Source organism: Macrobrachium nipponense, chromosome 26 (genome assembly GCF_015104395.2).
Source record: "Macrobrachium nipponense isolate FS-2020 chromosome 26, ASM1510439v2, whole genome shotgun sequence".
Lineage (NCBI taxonomy): Eukaryota > Metazoa > Arthropoda > Malacostraca > Decapoda > Palaemonidae > Macrobrachium > Macrobrachium nipponense.
In genome coordinates this window covers 39,619,602-39,634,070 of record NC_087215.1, presented here as the reverse complement: position 1 = coordinate 39,634,070, position 14,469 = coordinate 39,619,602, and the positions used below count along the sequence as shown (strand labels likewise).

The following is a 14,469-nucleotide window of genomic DNA, read 5'->3' as shown; positions in this document are numbered from 1 at the left end:
TTAGATACAGGAAGACGCGGTCTTGAAGCTGAAAGGTCAGAATGATAGGTAGGACTTCATCTCCTCCTCCATACGCCAACGTGCGTCAGCGTAGAAGGATGATTACGTAAAAGTGCCTTCGCTTGCCCGTGTCCGTGTGTCCGTGTTTGCGTCAGGATTGCAGTCACTGAGAAAGGATATGGCTTCACAGAAGAGTCCTCAAGGCCCCAAGTGGGCCAAGTCCGATGGCCCAGGTAGGAGCGATGGAACCGAAAATAAAGGTGGTCATATCAATGGGCGGGGACAGGGCTGGTCATGGGAGTGTTCGTGGGCGGGGACTTCGCTCGGGGCGGGGTTGTGGTGGGCGGGGTGCCGCAGTGCAGTATTGAACGACCGCGACTACGTTGGCGGCGTCATCCTCCTGCATGACCGCTGCGTCCTCGTCCGCGTCATCGTCATCGGCGGCATTCCATCTTCATCCTCGTCCTAAGCGTCATCGGCAGCGGAATCACTTTCCCCCTCCTCCCCCTCCTCCCGACCTACACCCACTTGTTCATTTTTATTCTCTTTTTCGTATGTCTTCCTTCCGAAATAGAATTCTGATCTCTTGTTCTAAAAGCTTTATTTTGTAGGGTTCAGATGATGCAGTAAGCGTGACACCCCCTCCCCCCTTCTCTCTCTCTCTCTCTCCTCATCTCGTCTCTCCTCTCTCTCTCTCTCTCATCCTCTCTCTCTCTCTCATTATAAAAGCATCAGACTTTTTTCCATTATACTGTCAATCTTGCTACTGTTTCTTTATATCCCTTTCATTTACAAAAGTATCGGTATGTTCCTCTCTCTCTCTCTCTCTCTCCTCTCTCCACTTCTCTCTCTCTCTCTCTCTCTCTCTCTCTCTCTCTCTCTCTCTCTCATTATAAAAGCAATCAGACATTGTTTCCATTATACTGGCAATCTTGCTACTTTTCTTTAATATCCCTTTCATTTCAAAATATCGGTATGTTCCTCTCTCTCTCTCTCTCTCTCTCTCATCTCTCTTTCTCTCTCACACACACACACACGCACACACACACACACAGAGTAGTATTTATTTATATTTATTCTTCATCAACCATCCATGTGCACTTTCTGCTATGTAATGTCCGACATCTCAGATTCCTGGGTTTGTTTTGAAGCAATGAAAGTACTAGGCTGCCTGAATTGTTCTCTCTCTGTCTTTCTCTTATAGTAAACCAGTATGTGCCCATACTTCTTTTCACGAATGACATCTGGTATCTTAACATGTCCTTGTGAATTTGTAAACAGCATTAAAGCAATGGTCCATTTCTTTTGAGAATCCAAATGTAAAGAGAACATAACTGAAAAGGCTGAAGCCTTTATTTGTAGTTTAAACGGATGCTCAGTATCCATGTTTGGTTTTCATTTTTCTGAAGCGGTTGTATATCTGTATAAAAAAGTGTAGAGAAGTGTATGCTCAGATTTACGCGCACGTGCTTATATTTGCAGGTAATGGTGTGTCCTTGTAACTGAATTTGGTCTCCGCCAAAAATTTTATTTCGTTGTTCGGATACTAGAGCAGTGTTTTGTTCTCACTGATGACAAGGTTGACGTTTAAATCCTGCTGCTGGCGTTGCTGAGGCATGTGAAGTTATTATTTGCAGTGGCAATAATAATAATGATCTGTGTTCATTTTTCTGTAGTTTCCCCTACACTTACTCCTTCTGTATGGAACACTTTTTATAATTCTGGGAGTCATGTGATCCCCCTTCTTAAGAATAGTCGAGCACACAAAAGAGAAATGGTTACCCGAGATATATATTATTTTGAGTCGTCCTACATTTGGAGTTTTTTTTCATCATAATTATTGTTACACTCGCACATAAACAGGAAACCTAAATAAAGGAAAATGTTATATTATTATTTTACAAGCTATGAACGAGAAAAATGGTATAATTATGCTATTGTGGTTTTGTTACCAAAATCACTTTTAGTGTCCGAATTTTCATCTTTCCTTTCCGTGGAGGGTTACATCACCCCTGAATTAGGCACGCATGATGCTTGTGTAAACACGCACCCACAAACTCACCTTTTTCTTAACTTTGGTCGTTTTGGACATCAACAAAATATCTCTCTCTCTCTCTCTCTCTCTCTCTCTCTCTCTCTCTCTCTCTCTCTCTCTCTCTCTCTCTCTCTCTCCTTTATATATTATATATGCATACATAGGCTAATCACGTTTATATATATGTATATGTATGTACGTACATAGCCTATGTAATACGTACATAGCCTATGTATGCTTATACACATAATATACATACATATATATTATATACATATATATAGATATATAATATATCTATATATAATATATATATATATATATATATATATATGTGTGTGTGTGTGTGTGTGTGTGTGTGTGTGTGTGTGTGTACACAGTTTATGTATATCACGTGTCTGCATGTCTTAATATACTTGAATCCGTTCAAGGATACCCAACATAGCTCTTATTATTATTAGGTACATAACACTGGTCGTTGTTAATACATTCATATATATAATTTATATATATTAAATTATAATATACGTATAGATGTTTGTATGTATATGCATGTATGTATGGTTGCAACGTTAAAAGTGTTTTATGGGTCTTATATATATATATATATATCTATATATATATATATATATATATGATATATATATATATCTATATATATATATACGTTTTGCACACACAGCGCGTGGTTTTTTTTTCATATTCACATATATTAAACCAAAATATCGTTTAATATAGAACTCACCATCACTTGGATAACATCATAAAGGAATTATGATTGAAATTATTCCCTGTGGCCGTGCCAGGATTCGCGTGTGTGCTTTTGGTTTAAAAACAACGAAACGATAAACAGCCGACTTTGGCTACTTGGCTACCGTGTTATTCTCAGTGTGAAATGAATTCGATATTAACCGATATTTTTGGCTTAATGGCTTAATGTATGTGAATATGGAAGTCTCGTGCATAAGTGACAAAAATTCACAACCAACTATCATTGTGTAGGTTCACTACTATCGATTGTACGTAAGAGCAGAACCTGAATTCTGGAGGAATATGAAAAGTAGAGTCGGTATCATCCTACATCTTTCTCGATAGCTCTCATTAAAGTTCACTGTTTATCGTCGTTTCTACATCAAAGGCATATGCTTAAATCCCGGACGTGGCAGCAGTAGCTTCTTACAAATTGAAGTTCCTTTTGGCTATAAATTATCGTCAAGGTATTGTAAAAACATTAAACGGGATTTTTTGAATGTATAATATATATATATATATATATATATATATATATATATATGTGTGTGTGTGTGTGTGTGTGTGTGTGTGTGTATGTGTGCGTGTGTGTGCGCGCGTGGCGCGTTTGTATATATGTATGTTTGTTTTTGCCTTTCTGTGTTCATTAGAATTCATCTGTGGATACGTAACAAACCGGACATTATTTAGGCGTGTAAGTTACTGGCTTTTGTACTCGTATATAATAGTATTTATCTCCTCTCCACAACCGCATAATTTGCAAGCCTACGTTCCGCGTACGCTAGAGTGTCGCGTTTTAATTTATCTCACTCCATGGCATCGACTCTAAAAATGAACGTTCATAACTTCTGGTAATAGAGACCAAGCCCGGTTATTCATGGCTATTTGTTTCGATTGTATATGTGAGTATGTGCGTGCATGGGGGGCGGCCGATGTGGAAGGGAGGACGCCCATCTTGTTGGTTGGCCAAGCAACCGGGGTCTTCAGTGAATTGTTTACCGGTGTTTCGCAATCGGGGAATGCAGCAAACATATATAACAAGTTTCGGTTGACTTGTGACGTGCATGATGATTTATTTAGGCCCTTGCAAGTGCAAAGCTTATTATGCTCATGGTGTCCACATGTAGTGATATACTTGGAATGAAATGCTGGACATTTTTTTTTATTGATTCAAATGATTTGTTATTTCTAAGATATCTATTTTTGACCAAAGCTCGAGATATTAACAGGTAAGCTCTCATTTCTTTGCTTTAGTCGATGAAGGATAATTATATGCATATATATAATATTCAGGAAGTGTGTGCAACGGGAAAATGCTAAAAGCTAATAGCATTATGTATGGTAAAACTGTGCACCCTTCAATAATTGGCTTTATCTCGCCGTTCTTATTTTGTTTTCTTTCTCATTTTGGTACTGAATATTGTCAGGTCTCGTTACTGGACCTATTCCATTCCTTATGGCGCTGCCTTCGTTGAAGAAATGGTATTGCTCTTGTACGGTCCTAAGATATATAATGCTCAGTTTTTTCATTTGCGGTGACATTCTCTTGGTGTTGATTTTGTTTGATTAAATCGCATTAAGTTTACAGTTGCTTGTTTTTAATATAATGGATATCGTGGTCTTATTGAGTACCTTCTCTTCATATATTTAGGATTGGATCAGATACGAGAGAGAGAGAGAGAGAGAGAGAGAGAGAGAGAGAGAGAGAGAGAGAGAGAGAGAGAGAGAGAGAACGCTTCTAAATGTGCCTTGCTGTCCAGAGGTCCTGTATTCCTCACACCGTTGGACTGTGGAACATCCTCCCTGAGGATGTCGTGCGCTTACAACTCCAGAAATTCAAGCGAAAATGCGCTGCTTTACTACCCCCATGATATTCTTCTTGCATTTTAGTACTTTTTTTCTATTTACCTATTTATTATTTTTTTTTATAAGTGAGCCCTCTTCTTTCTGTATTTCTTAATGAACACCATATTCTTTGTGAGCTTGAATTTTAAGTTAATGGCCCCTGTGGGCTTGTTCCATATGAATAGATTTCATCTACAGAATAATAATAATAATAATAATAATAATAATAATAATAATAATAATAATAATAATAATAATAATAATAATAATAATAATAATAATACAGTAAATTCCACACAATGGAGGGTAACGGTATTTGAGAGCTGATCAGTCTGGTTGACCGTAGAGTTTCGTCATTTACTTAAAACAGCGTTTGATGTGTACAACGAAGGCATTACGTACTTAAGAAAATCTACTCTTTATTTAAAGTCTCTGAACCAAGTTGAGGTCAGTGACTAACGACTGACTTGTAACGAATCGAAGTAAGAAGGAGGTGCAGGATCATTTGCATAATGGATAGCCTTTGGTACTGTTACGAAGGCGAATGGTATGCGGAGAATTGTAATATGAGAACAGTGCTTCATCCAAGGAATGATAAGTCCCTCATTAATCTGGAGAAGGTGCTCGGGAGAAGTACTGAGGTCAACTCAAAACCTAACCCAGCTTGTTACAGGTAGATTTTGCCAGGCGTGTGATGAGACTCGTTTGACAGATCCGAGGGGTCCCATTTCCTCATTTTCTGACTTGAACGAGAAAGTAGATAAGCTCGTATACGTATTTCTACTCTTTAAATGTTTCGTATGGTCAATTCACAAATGCTATCGAAAAACAAATTGATGCCACCACGCATTCTTGAACTAGATTAAGAACCTACTTCCAAAGGAGATGAAGAAGGGAAAAATATGAGTTGTGAATGGGAATCTCTACTCATGAACGGACAGAGCAAGGGATGAGGTGGTCATTGAGAAATATAAAAGAAGTTCGGGGAGGTGGTAAAATCATGTCAAGTACAAAAATAAAAGACTAATAAATAGAAATATTTAATTTAAAGTCCTCGGGTAATAGAAAGAACGTGTGGGAATGGCCATTAATATGCCGAGGTTCTGTATACTCACAAGGATGCTGTTAAAAACCTACGTATGGTTTCTTTTAAATGCATTGTAAGTTAGATCAGTGAAATTGATTAGTTTGTTGGATTCAAAGTCAAATGTGTGTTTCTAGTCTCATTTTAAATGATAAAAAGGAAAATATTTAATTTCTTCAAAATCCTAGTGTCCGGAAAAAAAAGGCCACAGGCCAACTAACCATAAATTTCTGGTATCATGTTGAGGTCCTGGAAAAGTTTCGTTGAATCACTGTTTAAGAGACAGAGTTGAAGCACTCTACTTTCCCTGACTGGACTCTCATTTAGTTTATGTTTGCCACTAATGAAGACAAGTTTAGGCAAATCTGCATAGTACTAGGTTTAGGTTGCGGTATTTCGATATTCATATTGCTATGCCTGGCTGAGTCGCTAAAATTTTTCGATGCTCAAAACTGCCATGGTACACTCGACCACAGCTGGTCGTGAATTAACTGTAAGTTTTATCATGAATCTTTCGCGAAATGGTTGGCAGTGTCGGCGTTTGTTTTGCTCAGTTTCGGGTACATAAAAAATGACGCAAGTGAACCGCGAGCAAGTGATGTTTACAACTAACACAAATGAAGCAACACAAACACGGTTCGTAAGAGTGCATGTGATTCAGTATGACCGAATCCACTCAGAGTGAGGTGAGTCACAGGTCACAACACATGACTTTTAAGAAATACACTACGCACGATTCATAAGGTAATACGACCAAATTGACTCAAAAAGAGATCGTTCATGAATGAAATGAGCAGACGCGACCACAGCACGACCGGATCACGACAGTTTGCTCGTGACCAGTAATGTTAGGTAGGACTGTTCTTCATGAGTGAGATTTCCAAAATTGATTTGACGGCCTTTCCCAGGGAAAATTATGATGTCAAGGAAGAAGAAGAAATGGCACATTGTGAGGATGCAGTGTTGCCATCGCGGACTTGTGGTTGGCGTTGGGCTGTCGGTGATATTTATCATCCAGGAAATTTCATTAACGCAGACTGGACTTTTTCGTAAAATTATTCAACAATTTATGTTAAGGCATATTTCTGTCGGATCCTATGTTATACATTCTCCCTTGCCTTGTTCCTTCTGAGTCTCTTCAAACATTAATTAGTACTTCCTTCTCTGTACTTTTATGTAAAATTGTCTTCTCGGTAAAATCGTGTTGGTTGCAGCATATATTTGTGGGCACATATTTACCTTGTTTCTGAAACTTTGTTTCATCTTTCCTTTTTGCAATCATTGTTATTTTTTTTTTTACTTGAAAAACAATATGTTGATATAGGCAGATTCATTTTAGGTTTTTACTGTGCCAGAACTCAGTTGGCATTGGTCTGTTTTATTAGTGGCCCTTTAGCATGTTTTGGCCATACTGACTTCAAACTAAATATCAACGCCATCTTAGCTGCCTTTGGAGATTATGAACAGGCTGAGAATTTTATTACACTTCTGGGCAAGTAACCCGATGTTGTATCTTGATTAGCATTCCGATAACAAATATTTCTGTTTACGTGGGTTTCTATACCAATCCCCTTGCTCTGAATTACTTTCACATTGGTTCCATTGTTCTGACTTGCCTCACCTTAGATTAGATCACCATGACAGTCCTTGTTTTTCTTCCAATATTGTATTTTTGTTTCGTAAATTATTTTTCTTTTGTTTCATATACGTCAAAAATTCCACTCTTAACCAACAAAATTTACATTTCTGGCATGCGTGATTGAACACAACTATAGTCTCGTTTTACCCGTATGTATCTCGCAGAAAGAGATCATTCACTCCATAAAACTTCGCTTAACTTACAGAGGTCAGTATAAGAGCCTCTGGGGTGAGAAAACCTTTGTGGAAACCAAAGAATATTTGCTAGGTTTATAAACCAGGAAAAAATAATCATCAGATTGTGCCGCTTACTGATCCCCAAAATTTTTTAGAGAAATCTGTTGTTTAAAAATAGGTCGTAAAAGAATAGGGTTAATGTAAATTAATAGCAATGGGAGTAGGTTGCATGTTGAATTAGGGAGCTCTTATCATTTTAAGAAATTAACAGCTGTTCAAGCAAATTCGTAAAACTATTTCCAGACGGGGTAAAGATGAGGACGAGTAGGCTGTCGGTTGCAAGTAGAAAGATCTTTCATTTTAAGAAATTGAAAGTTGTTCATCAAGTTTGTAAAACTATTTCTAGACGCGGTAAAGATTAGGACAGTAGTGCTGATTCGTGATTGATAACGCCTGGTCATTCAAAGATAACGAGTTTTAGACATTGCCAAGACATTCCATCGGGTTTTTGACAAGCAAAATGGGAAGGTCCCCCACTTTGTCCATGAATTAATGAAAATTCAACTCATTGTAGGAGCAAAATTATCCATATTTAGTATAATCATTTCTGTGTTCCATCTCTAAGGATGTTAAAAGTTATTCGAAGGCCGCTCTGTGAGTCTTCCAGAGTCGACTGGTCACAGAATATTGTCCTTTCTCTTGCTCATTAATTCCCCTCCGTCTCCTCGTTCCCCTGTATAAGATCTCTCCATTTATTAGGTCCTTTTTCTTCAACTCTGCTCAAGTAGCTGATTACGTAGTATTCTCCCCACAATTGCACTTGAGTGATTCTCAAGATTCACTTCTGGGAAAACCTTTTAGATATAAATCATCTTGGCTGAATTCTGTTTTGAACCGGAAATGGCTATAGACGTCGTTGTCTTCATTTTGTGAGATTATTTGAGAGAAAGTGTACATCCTATTTCTCATTTTCATGTTAGAGCATAGCGTTTTATTACCTGTGGATGGCTTAACCCATGCACGTTTTTGTAGTAAATTCGAGAATTAAAATACACAGATGACTACCTAACACATTCTACGTAAACATCTAGGTTGTTGGAAGAGTTGAAACATCCCGGTAACATTGCAAAAGCCAAGACTTGAATGAGTTCCTCATAACTTTCCCCAAGATTTCCGGACCATATCTAGTGTCGACTTGTTTTTCTTTCCTCGTTGATTTTTTTTTTTTCTCCTCTCGACGAAGCAAACATTGCAGCCCGGGTTTCCTTTTCTAAAATATGCGTTTCCTGATAAAAACGTCCTTGTTACGGCGGCCCTTAGAAGCGGCCTTTCGCCACTCGTCGTTGCATGTTGGCGGATTATACAACCTGTCGTATGGCGCTGAACTACGTGGCCTTCAGGTGAAATATTGCTCATTATCCTAATTCAGTGCTCCTGCAGGAGAAGGAGTAGACAAGACTCGAGCCGGAGGTTTGTCTTGGCTGACGGAAGGTGCATTTGCTCATGCGTCAGCTGCCTTTGCTTCAAAAGTAATGGTATATCACATGATAGTATTAGGTTGCTATTATATATATATATATATATATATATTTATATATATATATATATATAAATTTAAAATTTGAAAATGAATAAAAATTATAATTAAAAAATAGCATATTAATATATATATATATATATATATATATATATATATATATACATATAATATAGGATATGCAGGAACTTCCATATACAATCATAACTTCAGGAAAGCCGAAACACATGATGAGTTAAAGGATTTATTCGTTAAGAAACGTTTCGCTCAAGGAACTTTGTGCATCATCAGTATGTTAAAATAAAAGTACATTTTAAATTAGTAAAAGCAAAATACGAATAAAAATTACAATCTAAATTTAAAATGTAAAAATTAGCATATATATTATATATATATATATATATCTATAAATATATAATTTAAAAATTCAATAAAAAATTACAATTATATATAGATATATATTATTATATAATTATAATATTATATATATATATATATATATTTGTGTGTGTGTGTGTGTTTCTATGTATCAGCGTTATTAGCTAAAGTTTAGATATATCTTACATGCGCAATTACCGGGTCACGTGACGTCTTCCTCCTTTTTGAGTTTCTTTACAATCTTTCATTATGGAATATTGTCCAGACGTCAGCTCATGTTTTCCCAGCGTCGGCTTTCATTTTGTATTGTAGCAGATTATTAAAAAGTGAAAATATAATTTATATTTAAGGCTGGCTCTCTCTCTCTCTCTCTCTCTCTCTCTCTCTCTCTCTCTCTCAGTTAATGTAATTTTTCTATTTTCCAGGTGAGTGTTCTGGTTACAATGTCGACTTTGTGGCAGCGTCAGTGGTATATGCAATTTAATGGTGATCCTGTCTACTCAACTCTTCCAAACGATGCAGTAATGCCACCATAATCATGTGGGCGTGTCGCCGACAGACCGGTAAGTCCCGTTGTAAGATGTGATTATTATCATTATTACTTCTCCCGTGTCCAAGTATTGTTCTTACTGCACTTATTATTATATAGGTAGTGCTGGTAGGAGTAGTACTTTCATCTTCTTATTGTTGGACGTCTTCGTGCTCTTAGGAAAGGATATATATATATATATAATATATATAGATATATAGATATATATATATATATAATATAATATATATACCATATATGTACTCCCCTCTATCAATATTAGTAATATAAAAGGATCGAGACGGCATGACCCGGCCTTTAGGGAACTTAGGGACCTTATGTACTGCCTGGTAGCCGCGGCCGAGTTGCCTCAGTCTGCATAATTTTTAGCTTATAAAGGGTCAGTGGTAAAACAAGATGGGCCCCGGCTGGAAGTTGTTATTCTAAACGTGGAATATGAGTATTATTATTATTATTATTATTTATTATTATTATTATTTATTTTATTTAATTATTTATTATTTTTTTTTTTTTTATTTTTTATTTAATTATTTTTTATTATTATTATTATTAGATTATTATTAATGTACTGACTAAATGTATAACCAAGAATAAAGGAGAAGCGGTTGGAAGAAATCTTACTCTTAAAATTTATGTATATCACTAATTAATTTAGTGTACACTTTTATAATTCATGTTACGTGACCTGAGGGCCATATTGGATTTTGCTGAAAGCTAAAAAGATCTTTGGAAAGGCCAACGGAAAATTCTTCTCATTTTGCCTGTCATACACATATGCTGGCAAATGAAATTTGCTGAATTTGTGTCAATCCTTTTGCAGATTAGGCTGTGGCAACCTGTTGATATAAAATTCTAAAAAGATTGAATAACTTACTGAATATTAGTCCGATTTCCCTGAAATCTGGTAGATATTTAATGGCACATAAGTATGATTTGGCGGCCATTTTTAAATTGATTTTATTACTTTTATTTGTAGAAGTCTCATGCCGAGAACAGGACTAACTTTGTATAAGGTCCACATTAATATACCAATGGTAGAGTGTGAGGCTTAATAAAAATGTATAAGAAGCTTTCGAAAAGCTTCTTATACATTTTTATAAAGTTTCGCAATGATTTTCATAATTATGCTTTCCATTTTCTTGTAATTTTCAGTATGTACTCGAGGCTTTGTTCAAAAGTTATGGAATAATGTAAGATGTGTCTTATTTTTGAAATGATGGAGATTTCTTATGCTTCCGGGAATGATGCGGCTTTCCTGCTTCAGTTCTTTTGGAAGTAGTTAACGATGCGGTCAAGATAGAGTGAAGCTGTAGGTGTCGATTCCGTCTTATGTGCACAACGAAAATGATTGATGTCCGCACCGCGTCGTTATTACTACTGTTTAATGAACCCTTTCGTACTTTGTTATATTCAATGCCGTATTTACAATTTTTAGTTGAATTTGACAAAGAAATATGTGAGTTACGTACATGAGATAGGTTTATTTGTAATGTTTTAGCGAAAGGGGCTGGCGGCATTTTTGTTTTCATCAGATTTGGTGGCAAAAGTCCGTGATGGTAACGGTGCATATATTTTTCCTTACATTTTAATTCAGTAGATATGAACGGTAAGATGAAACTTTTTGTCATATGAAAATGCGTTAGTGTTCAATTTGGTGAGACATTTTCTTTAGAAGGATCATTAAAATACGCGATTAAAATAGTATCCACTTTTCAGTTTGTGCATGTGCGTGTTTTTTTGATTAGTTAGAAAGGCTCAGGGGATTGTGCATAGGTAGTCGCTCAGTTAACATATGTTGTATTTCATTTTTGCATTAATATGCTATCGTTCTTTTCTATCAAATGCAATTTTTGTGCATCGCAGTTGGCATTTAATTAATCTTAGATTTCGTCAGCATTGGAAAGGTGAGTTTGGTGTTTTTATGCCTATGCGTAGTTTATACCGTCTGTGACTTATTTCCATGCAATGAGATTGCGCCGTTCGAAAGTGAATTTTCGCATCCCTGATGCTCTCGATGGTCGTGGATCGTCCTTAAAAATAATAACCTTTTGATTGATTCCGCTTCTATTTCTTTTCCTTTTGGCCTAAAGAGAAAACAGATATACAGAATAATAGAAATGTCAGTGGTATGGTTAGATTTGTATATCATTAGCATATTCATCATTGTAATAATGTGGACATCCTGAATGTGAGAAAAGTCAGAAATTTCGTGAAAATAGTCGTAACCGATTATTGGATTTACCATTTTAATGTTTTCATTCTTAAAACGTTTGTCTCATCTTCATACATTGCATATATAAAAGGACGTGAGTAGATATAATATTGCCCGTGATCAAAACAAGGGACATTCTCTCAAAATGAAGATCAGCTAACGATAGGAAAACTAACAAAATGGTTCTGAAAGTGTTGTGAATTTTTGCCAGAAAATTTTTTCTTCTTCTTCTTCACGAATGATCTCATGATGTCAGAAAATAACGTATTATATGTAGATTTTTTTTCTTTTCAGAGAAATTTGGCTCGGATAGTTTGGAATTTTCGAATTTGTAGCTAACCCATTTATTCTCACTTTCCGTTTGAATATCCTCGTGAAAATGGTAAATACGTTAAGATTACTGAACCTGAATCACGAAATAATGTGTAGTCAAAGTAAAGGTTGCGACGAGAAAATTTATTTCGTGGTAAGGCGACGCTCAAGGATTGAGAGGGTGTAGGTATCTCTGGTTCCCAAGAGGGGAGGGACGCTGCTTCTAACAAATGAATTCTTTGGCCTCACAAATGGAGTCAAGACCGCTGGGGAGGAATTTTGGTAGGGTTCCTCCAGTTTCCTATTAAGAATCTGAGAACGCTTGACTAAATAAGAGGGGAAAAAGTGAGGTGCTGTGTGAGAGAGCGAGTGAGGGTAATGGAATTTCATAGAACTGTTTTTATGTTATTTTAGACAAAGTCATGGTCGGCAAAAACAGTTCGTTTTCTGTTTTCTTTGATTGTTGGTTACGTGATCAACGCCTCCATGCATTTGCCAGTTTATGTTTTCAGCGCTTTGAGAGAATGGGCGCTGGTTATTAATAATAGTATTGGAGTTATAGATCATTTCAGTACTGATGCGTTCTTGCTGGTTTCCCAGCATCACTTTGTTTTCAGAGATAATATTGTCAGTTGAAATTAGTTAGCTAACCTTTTTACTGCATTTCTGAAAATGTGTGACATTTGTAATGAATTCATCTCTTTCCAAACTTTTAAAGAGATGAAGCACCTACCAGTGTTTAGTGGTAACTAATTAGAATGCAGTCCTTTTGCCTCATCTTCGTGGATTGGAATCTTTTATGAATGTCATTCAAATGCGTAGGGCTGTGAGAAGCTTGAGTATTATATTAAGGAGAATAGGAACTTGTTTTACAGAGAAACTACATTAAGAAAGGTTATTGAACAAACTGATCCCAAAATAAAAAAATTCAAATGGAGACATGTTTTCTTGGTAGATGGAATTTGTTTGTTGACGATGTATTGGATGTTAAAGTTGGAAGAGATGCAGAGATATGAGTAAGGGAGGAATAGGAAAGAGTTGCATCAATTGGAGAATGTTTGTAGAAGTGGCTACTGAGGAGGTAATGAGGAAAATAACAAGGTTGAGGAATAGAAAGACATCAAGAGTGGATAGAATTACAGTTAGATGCTGTGGTATGGCGTGTATCTGTTGTGTGTGTTTGTGATTGACTGACCAAGGTTTGGAAGGCCAAAAGAGTTTATCTATTGTATAAAGGTAGAGATGGTAGAAGTGACTATGAAAATATTGAGGTCATAACTTTGGTTACAATACTAGGGAAGGTGCATGGTAGGATATTGATAGTCTTTAAGGGTGGCGGCAGAAGGATTGTGAAGTGAAGAAAGTGTGAGTTGAGACAAAGAATAGTGTGTTCGTTTGTCGATTCGATCAAATGTTTGTTATGTGAGAAGGTTGAAAGTAATCGGAAGAAGCTTCTGGTGGAATCGATGGAGAGGCGATCTGGAAGGTGCTGATGATATATTTTATTCAAGTTGAGGCAGTGCAAGGGACTGAAAGGTTTTATGATGGAAGCGAAGCTTGTAGTGAAGGTGGGGGAGTGAGTGTTCTGGTATAAAATTGGGTCTGAGTCAAGGGTGCGTTTATTAATGATGTGAAATGAGAAGTCTGACCATGAGTTAGACTGGATGTCGGTGCAAAGTTGTAGGGTAAGAAAATAAATATGCAAATGATATAGTGATTGTGGACGGTGAAGATTCTAGGAACTAGTGAAAGTGTTTGCATGAGGGAGAAAGTAATGGGAATGAAGAAGAGTAAGGTTACGAGAATGTAATGGAAACTAGGAACTGAAAGTGATGAATGTTAATGTAGAAGGTCAAAGAATAGAACTAGGTCAGGGGTTCGTAACCCTTTTGTTCTTCTGTCCTCTTTTTGGGCATTTTTATAGATTCCTTTGTACCCTGAAATCTGTTTG

At 36.5% G+C, this 14,469-nt stretch overlaps 1 protein-coding gene and 1 long non-coding RNA gene across 37 annotated transcripts in view; both read left to right on the top strand.

Annotated features, from left to right (window-relative positions):
* Positions 1-14,469, top strand: part of LOC135200192 (ankyrin-2-like) — a 702,328-nt gene that overhangs the window by 175,097 nt on the left and 512,762 nt on the right. The window lies entirely within an intron of this gene.
* The window catches only part of LOC135200194 (uncharacterized), an 18,128-nt gene continuing 13,532 nt past the window's right edge, over positions 9,874-14,469 (top strand). The window contains exon 1 of the long non-coding RNA XR_010311226.1: positions 9,874-10,007. This is a non-coding gene — a long non-coding RNA (uncharacterized LOC135200194). The remainder of the gene's footprint in view (positions 10,008-14,469) is intronic.